Source organism: Phalaenopsis equestris, unplaced genomic scaffold (genome assembly GCF_001263595.1).
Source record: "Phalaenopsis equestris unplaced genomic scaffold, ASM126359v1 Scaffold000732, whole genome shotgun sequence".
NCBI lineage: Eukaryota > Viridiplantae > Streptophyta > Magnoliopsida > Asparagales > Orchidaceae > Phalaenopsis > Phalaenopsis equestris.
The window spans coordinates 18,768-27,954 of record NW_018165172.1 but is presented as its reverse complement, the minus strand read 5'-3'; the positions used below and the strand labels follow the sequence as shown (position 1 = coordinate 27,954).

Sequence of the window (9,187 nt, the reverse complement as noted above, 5' to 3'; positions counted from 1 at the left end):
GTGAATGTGTGTGTAGTGACATGAGCGTGTATGTAAGGTGAAGTGAGTATCCAAGTCATAAAGAGTTTCCTTAAGGCTTTAAGATCCTATGTGAACTCATTTTTGAGCTTCAAAATGTTGGTCTTAGTCATCTCAACCAAGAGTTAAGGACTTGAGACCACCCATGTGAGATTTCACAAAAAATTCAACAAGTGTTTTGAGTTTCTAAGTGAGGTAGGTCCCATCACTAGTCTTCTAGGATAGTTAATAGGGATGTCCTATGATTAGATCCTAAGTTTTAGAGGAAGAATTTGAACCTCACAAAAAATGAAGTCAACAGACGTTACTAGGCAGCTCCGAAGTGATCTCAAATGACAAAGTGAATCAATGGTGTAAGGCTACGGATTGAGTGGTAAGAAGTTAAAAGAGTTGCCTAAAATAATTGAAGGATAGATGAAAATGAACTTTGATTTGAAAAATAAAATGATCAAACATTAGAAAGTTTTAGTAAAAAAGGATAAATTGAAAAAGACTATTGCAAGCATACCAACTCATTTTCCACAAACTTCAAAAACAAATTTGGGATAAGCAATTTTCTAAATTTTCAAAATTTTTAAAGAAATTTATAAGAACATATTTGTAGAACTCTTAAGAAAATGCCTAATTATATAAAATTTATGAAAGACATCTTAAATAAAAATAGAAAATTAGAAGATTTTGAAATTTTGGCATTTATAGAGAAGTGTAGTACTATAATTGCTATTTTATTTTTTATACCACACAAATTTTGATTATATTTATTTATTTTCGGTGTGGATTGCAATATTAAGAATAATATACTATTTTGAAACATATAACTATTAATTTACAATTGATATGATTACTTAGATAAAGAATTTTATTCAAATTTGATCGGCTTACCTTAACAAATAGGTCTCTCATACATAATCAAAAGTTATATAATGTTTATTTTAACATGAGCTATATGTTTCTCTATAGGAACAAACCCCTATAATTAATTATATTTAAGTCTTTTGTTTATAATACTCTCGATCAAGGGCACACTTATGTCTCCATGAATTCAAAGTTAAGCTTTTAAGATTGAGAAATGAATTCTTATCTTGTAAAAATGAGATGAGAAATCTTGATAATATTACAGTTGGCTTAAAGGAGAATACGTCTTCTATCTTTCTTAATGCCAATAATAATCGTATTGATGAGGGGATTCTGAATGTTAATGCTGTTGAAAATGTTAGCGCTGCTGAAAATGTCATGGAAAATGTTTCTACTGGTGATAGGGATTTGGTTAATAAGTTAGCTCTTGCTAAAGCTGACTTGGAAGAGGAATGGCTTGTTATTAAATCTAATAAGAAGAAAATTAAGTGCATAAGGGAGCTGAAATATGATAAGCCTAAATCTGCCTTAGTTCAAATTTGTGGGGTTTGGAAAGGGAAGGAAAATCAGTTGGTCATCTCTCCTAGGCTTACTAGGGGGAGAAAATTGTGTTTTGATGTTTAAACTTTTGATTTGGAATATTAGAGGTATTGCTGATGTCAATGCTTCTAATAGGCTTGGAGATATTATCAGAACTCATAATTTACTTTTATTTGGGGTTTTGGAACCTTTGGTGGATGAAAAGTTTCAGAAGGTTCGACTCTTTTGCTAATGTGAATAACTAGATTTGGTTTTCTAGAGTAATGTTGTTAATGTGAATGTTATTTTTGATCATTGATAGTTCATTCATTTGAAGATTAGTTTTGTTAACTATTCTTTTCTTGCTATTATTATTTATGTTGGTTGTTCAAGAATTGCAAGGTTGGATTTATGGAGTAATCTTATTGCTTTAAAAAATTTTTGTGTGGAGTCATGGATTGTTGTAGGGGATTCCAATGCTATTCTATCATCGGAGGAGAGAAAAGGTGGCAAATTCCCTAATAAGAGCTTAATTTCTATTTTTTCTGATGTGTTGTTTGAGGTAGGGCTCCTTGATCTTGGCTACCCAGGTATCCTTTTACTTGGTATTGTGGTAAGGTATTTGAAATGTTGAACAAATATGTTGCTAACAATCATTCGATGAATTTGTTTCCGACTACTTATGTTATTCATTTGCCTATTGTTTATTTAGATCATGCTCCTATTCTACTTAATGTTAGTATGTTTAATAAGCCAAAGGAGTATCAGTTTAGATTTTTCAATATGTGGACTCTGCATAGCTCTTTTGCTCAATTTGTCAAAAGATAATTGGGTCACTGGTTGTACTGGTAATGCGTGTAGAAGACTTTGGGCTTTGCATAAATCACTGGCTTTTAAACTCAAAAAGTGGAACTGGCATATTTTTGGGAATTTGCATACTTTAGTTCAGTTGGCTGAGGATAATATGATGAGGCTTGATGAGGAGTATAATAATGATTTGACTGTTCATCTTACTTTGTTGGCAGGACAGGAGAGGTTGACGAATGCTATTGCTATGGAGGAGGCTTTCTGTAAATAAAATGTTGTTGGTCATTCATGTTTTTTGCAGATGATGTTGATGTTGTGGGTGGTATTGATCTTGTTGTCATTCATGATAGTGATGAGATCAAGAATGTTGTTAATTCTTATTGGTTGTTAATATTTCATGTCTTATTTCTCTTGTTATTTGTGTTTTAATAGATAACTGTTATTTACTGAGTTTGTTTGTCAAATTCATTCTTTGTTATTTTTGCATGATAGGTTCTATTCAGCCACCAGAAACATCGTCTCCATCAGAGCAAGCTTTTAAATTTTAGTTTTTTTTTCTTAATTTTTGCTTTAGCTATTTTTCTTTTGGGTATGGATAGTTGTTTCATATTGTTATTTAATTTTGATGCAGTCAATTTCCTACTTTTTTTTTCAGATATATTGGTGAGTTATTCATTGTGAAATAAAATGTTTAATTTAAGTCTTTTGTTTATAATACTCTCGATCAAGGGCACACTTATGTCTCCATGAATTCAAAGTTAAGCTTTTAAGATTGAGAAATAAATTCTTATCTTGTAAAAATGAGATGAGAAATCTTGATAATATTACAGTTGGATTAAAGGAGAATACTTCTTCTATCTTTCTTAATGTCAATAATAATCGTATTGATGAGGGGATTCTGAATGTTAATGCTGTTGAAAATGTTAGCGCTGCTGAAAATGTCATGGAAAATGTTTTACTGGTGATAGGGATTTGGTTAATAAGTTAGCTCTTGCTAAAGCTGACTTGGAAGAGGAATGGCTTGTTATTAAATCTAATAAGAAGAAAATTAAGTGCATAAGGGAGCTGAAATATGATAAGCCTAAATCTGCCTTAGTTCAAATTTGTGGGGTTTGGAAAGGGAAGGAAAATCAGTTGGTCATCTCTCCTAGGCTTACTAGGGGGAGAAAATTGTGTTTTGATGTTTAAACTTTTGATTTGGAATATTAGAGGTATTGCTGATGTCAATGCTTCTAATAGGCTTGGAGATATTATCAGAACTCATAATTTACTTTTATTTGGGGTTTTGGAACCTTTGGTGGATGAAAAGTTTCAGAAGGTTCGACTCTTTTGCTAATGTGAATAACTAGATTTGGTTTTCTAGAGTAATGTTGTTAATGTGAATGTTATTTTTGATCATTGATAGTTCATTCATTTGAAGATTAGTTTTGTTAACTATTCTTTTCTTGCTATTATTATTTATGTTGGTTGTTCAAGAATTGCAAGGTTGGATTTATGGAGTAATCTTATTGCTTTAAAAAATTTTTGTGTGGAGTCATGGATTGTTGTAGGGGATTCCAATGCTATTCTATCATCGGAGGAGAGAAAAGGTGGCAAATTCCCTAATAAGAGCTTAATTTCTATTTTTTCTGATGTGTTGTTTGAGGTAGGGCTCCTTGATCTTGGCTACCCAGGTATCCTTTTACTTGGTATTGTGGTAAGGTATTTGAAATGTTGAACAAATATGTTGCTAACAATCATTCGATGAATTTGTTTCCGACTACTTATGTTATTCATTTGCCTATTGTTTATTTAGATCATGCTCCTATTCTACTTAATGTTAGTATGTTTAATAAGCCAAAGGAGTATCAGTTTAGATTTTTCAATATGTGGACTCTGCATAGCTCTTTTGCTCAATTTGTCAAAAGATAATTGGGTCACTGGTTGTACTGGTAATGCGTGTAGAAGACTTTGGGCTTTGCATAAATCACTGGCTTTTAAACTCAAAAAGTGGAACTGGCATATTTTTGGGAATTTGCATACTTTAGTTCAGTTGGCTGAGGATAATATGATGAGGCTTGATGAGGAGTATAAGAATGATTTGACTGTTCACCTTACTTTGTTGGCAGGACAGGAGAGGTTGACCAATGCTATTGCTATGGAGGAGGCTTTCTATAAATAAAATGTTGTTGGTCATCACTTTGTTGATGATGATAGAAATACTTCTTATGACCGTGCTTTTATTAAAAAAAGAAGAATGGGCAATACTATTAACAGGATCAAACAAAATAATGGAAATATCTTTCTTTCTCTTGATCTCATTGAGGCAGATGATATTGTTTTTTATACAAAGCTGCTTAACAGTGACAGTAGGGTGCTGGCTGGAATTGATATGGATTTTTTTGCAGATGATGTTGATGTTGCGGGTAGTATTGATCTTGTTGTCATTCATGATAGTGATGAGATCAAGAATGATGTTAATTCTTATTGGTTGTTAATATTTCATGTTTTATTTCTCTTGTTATTTGCGTTTTAATAGATAACTGTTATTTACCGAGTTTGTTTGTCAAATTCATTCTTTGTTATTTTTGCATGATAGGTTCTATTCAGCCACCAAAAACATCATCTCCATCGGAGCAAGCTTTTAAATTTTAGTTTTTTTTTCTTAATGTTTGCTTTAGCTATTTTTCTTTTGGGTCTGGATAGTTGTTTCATATTGTTATTTAATTTTGATTCAGTAAATTTCCTACTTTTTTTCATATATATTAGTGAATTATTCATTGTGAAATAAAATGTTTATTTTTTTATGCAAGTCTTTCTTTAAGAATACAAAACATGTTTATTTAATTTCATAATATTTTATATTATTAGGGTGTACCACCTTCTGTACATTGGGTGTGACACATGCATCTCACCATTGAAGATAATGAAGTAAAAAATATTAATCAATAGTAGCTGAATTAAAGAGCAGAAGTTATGATTATAACCCATGACAGAAGCACTTGAATGATGAAGTCTTATGAGATTGTGTCATAGGCCTTTTTAATGTCCATCTTAAAAATCAAATTTCCTCAACTATGTTTCTCCAAACCTAGAGCTAATTCATGTGTGATAAGTATATTATTAATGATGTTCCTGCCTTAATGAATGCATCTTCATAGGGCTGATAATCTTTGTGGTTAGGCTGGATCCTGGTAACTAATATTATGCTGACATTCTTGGACACTACAATGTAGAGACGGATGGGCCTAATGTCAGACCAATGTGCAAATGCTTGTCGCTTAGTATTAAAGCAATAGCAAGGGATTTAAAATACCTAAGAATGTTCAAACCAGAGAAGAAACCCAGATGGAAAAAATCAGATCTTTCTTAATGATCAACCAACAACTTTTATAAAAATGAGCTATAAAACCATCAAGGCCTGTTGTATTTGAATTGTCAATACTCGAAACAGCCAAGTGGATCTCTTCCTTAGTTGGGATACCAATTAATTGAAAGCTAGTAACAAATTCATGTTAGCTTAAAACAACTCCCAATTAATTTGCAAAAAACCATGTGCGGCGGCACTAAAGACCTCCTGGAAGTAGTCAATACCATCTTCAACAATCTCCTTTTTATTAGTGAGCCAGTTCCCAATTTGGTTTTTGATCTTAGTGATTGCATTTTTTTGTCTCCTCCTTTTGATTAATGCATGAAAATATCTTATATTTCTATCTCCCTCAACAAACTATTGTTAAGCAGCATTCTGACTTAATAAACTCTCTTCCAAATTGAAAGCAACAATATGATTATCATGCGCTTCAACTAGCTCATCCAAGGGAACCCTATCATTACAGTAATCTTCCTCTTTTAGCTCCACCAAATCCTCAGCCTGTTGCACTTTCTAATTGGCATTACAAATTGTATTCCAGTTCTACTACTTCAAAGCTTTTGCTAAATGTTTATGAAGCCGCCACAAACGAATCCATCGGTTTCCCCTCTAATCATAGATCAAATGGATCCTAATAAAGTTCAAAATGGAATGGTAAGAGCTCCACATATTGAGGAATTTGAAAGGTGTATACTGAAGTTTAGGAGTTTCATCTTTAATCAGTAAGTTAGGTGAATGATCAGGGGCCGTTTTAGAGAGGTGTTGGTCTTTAAATTGACTACAAGCATCCATCCATCCGTAAAGTATTAGCCAAGAAACTGTCCAAACTGTCAGAAAGATTGCCCCTTCTCCAAGTAAGCATTGAACCAGTATAACCCAAATCAAATAAATAAGCATCCTGGGTAGTGTCAGCAAAAAGATTGATCAAATTCTAGTTTTGTGGCCTACCCCCTTTCCTTTCACAACTGGAAGATGCCATATTGAAGTCCCCATCTATCACCCGAGCTTCCTGACAATTTGAGCCAAAGCATTTTATATAATCGCATAAAATTCTCCCATCATCTCAACAACATCCAACACAAACAATTGCAAGAAAGAAAAATGATCTGGTTGAACTTGATTCTAACCATTATGAATTTCACATCAATCACCAGCACTTCCACATCATCTGAATTCCTCCAAATAAGCCTTATTTTGTTATTGGTATTAGTTGTAAAGTTGAAGTTGCCAACCTTCTCAGGTACCCCCCAAAGGCTCCAATATGGTACAAAAAGTAACATGTGTAATCTTATTATATATTTTAATCTATTAGAGGATTTAACTTTAGTAATGCTCCTTATATTCAATACTAAGGATTTAAACTTCATTTAAATAAGTTATTTGGACCCTCTAGTGACCCTGGGGGGAGTAGAGATAAACCTCTTAGGTGGCCTGTCATTAAAAGAACTTTGTAACATATCAGCATAGGGGTTTAGGTGTTTAAATTCTCTAAAACCTTTGACTCTCCTTTTTCTAGTTTTCTGGAGGATCCATTCCTCCTCCAAGGCTGCCTTGGTCTATAAAATGTCTTCGGATGACACACCTTCAGAATTACATGGGTTGCCATCATTGGCATCATCTTTTGCAGAATTATCCACCAAATGATCAGCATCAACCCCACAGGCATTAGCTACACCAAGCTTAAGTGAAGGGCTAGAAAAATTAGAACCAATGTACCCCACCTTTAATGGCTTTAAAATTAGAGTTGTTTTCTACTTTTTAAGAACTTCTATAATAACAGGAAGTGCACTATTTATAGAAACAAGATGAGTCAGTTCTTCATTTAGCAGATGTTGAGCAACATTAGATGGATTAACACCATATAACTCCTCATCAGGCAATAGAATATCCAGTTGATAATCAACCCTTATATGAGGTCCAGGAACAGTTTGAGAGGGTTCAGGAAAATCAGGAGCATAAAAGCTTGATCCATTGTTTTTTTTTTAAATGAAAATAGTTTAATTTAATATATATAATTTTGATTTTGAAAAATGAAATTTTTTATTTTGAAAAAATGAGGTCGAATAGATCTCATATATTTGATGATTTAAATAACCGAGCACGATATTCAGAGTAATCATTCATCTCGAAAAATGAATATATCACTTGATAATAGTCTCAACTATTCAAATCAAGAAATTTATGATATTTATTTGGTCTGCAAAATTTTCAAAAGATCATTCCCCTATTTAATATAAAAATTAGATAGGGTTTAGATTATCTGGGTTACTAATTCTCCTGTAAGCGCAAATCCCTATAGTTAATTACATTTTAAGCAATCAAAGTCACTTAAGATAACTATCGATTAAGATTGAGGTTTCGTCTTTAAGAATTTAAAGTTTACTTTTCACGATTGTTCATAAGAAATTCAAGTGAGAATGACTCAATGATAAACAATTATTTTGGAAATAAAATGAGCGAAAGGTAGGAGATGTCAGAGATTCTGAGGAGAACCTCAATGATTTCCCAAACTATCCTACTATTTGGCTTTAGATTTTTGAAATGATGTTATTTGGTGTTTACTCCTATTATTTTATTTTAAATTTAGGGCCTACATTGTGCAACATACGATCAACGCAGATAGCCGAGAAAGATAAACGGATTTATGTCGTACTGATGAACAACCTTGAAATCCTAAAAAGAGTTAGAGTTTATATCGCACGTCACACAATCATGCAAAAACCAAAAGATAGTATGAGGACTCACGTCGTGTTAGACGGGAAGTCCTAAGGATTTATGTTGCTTAAGTCTATAAAAAGTTTAGCTGAGGATCATCATTCGCTTCATTGTTTTGGTCTTGATAGTCGTCTGAAGGATGTCCAGAGCTCGATCACGTCGTCGCCTCATTACTTGAAAAGAGAGGGGAGAGAGAAGTCATGTCTCGGACGGCCTATCCTAGGTTATTTGTTTTAGTGTTATGATTTTAGTATTTATTTTGAGTTGATAATTATTGTTATTATTATTGTCATTTATCATTTAATCAGTGGGTTGTGTTATGTGTTCTTAAGAATTATTAAAGTTTTGTCAAATTGATGTGTTAGTCGTGCGTCATAGGGTTCCGCCTAAACATATGTCCTACGCCCTCTATCTTAAGGCTTCTTATATGAAAAGAGCTACACGTTTAAAATTTTACACCCTAAGCATGTGTCTTATGTTCACTACCATAGGGCTGTTTTCCACATATCAAAAATATAATGAATAACAAAAGAATAACAATGTCGCATGCATAAACAAGGCATGTACAATAAAGTGCAGCAAAAGAGAAAGTGGTAGTGCCTATCTATTGCATTTGATGACATTTCAGAAAAATTGCATATATTCGAGAATTAAACAAAAATTAAATGTTTGAAAATTTAAACAATAAATATATTATAACATGTGAGATATATGAAAGATCAAACCGGGTATAAGTATTTTGAGTTAGGGATAGACTCAGCTTCAAGATCTTTAGCCCTAATAATTCTTCATGAGGAACTCCATAGGCAACCATCGACATCTGTGCTTGTGAAGTCCAACTTTAGATACATGCTACCGACAAGATGATCACAGGAGGGTAGTTCTTAGCCCAATTAAGGTATCTGACAAATGGACATTCAAAAG

General features: G+C 32.8%; 1 protein-coding gene across 2 annotated transcripts in view; it reads left to right on the top strand.

Annotated features, from left to right (window-relative positions):
* Positions 1 to 4,702, top strand: part of LOC110030516 (ferredoxin) — a 20,548-nt gene extending 15,846 nt beyond the window's left edge. For both annotated transcript variants that reach the window (XR_002294660.1, XR_002294661.1), the window contains exon 3: positions 4,308 to 4,702. The gene's annotated coding sequence lies outside the window, so the exon portion shown is untranslated. The remainder of the gene's footprint in view (positions 1 to 4,307) is intronic.
* The last annotated feature ends 4,485 nt before the right edge of the window (positions 4,703 to 9,187 follow it).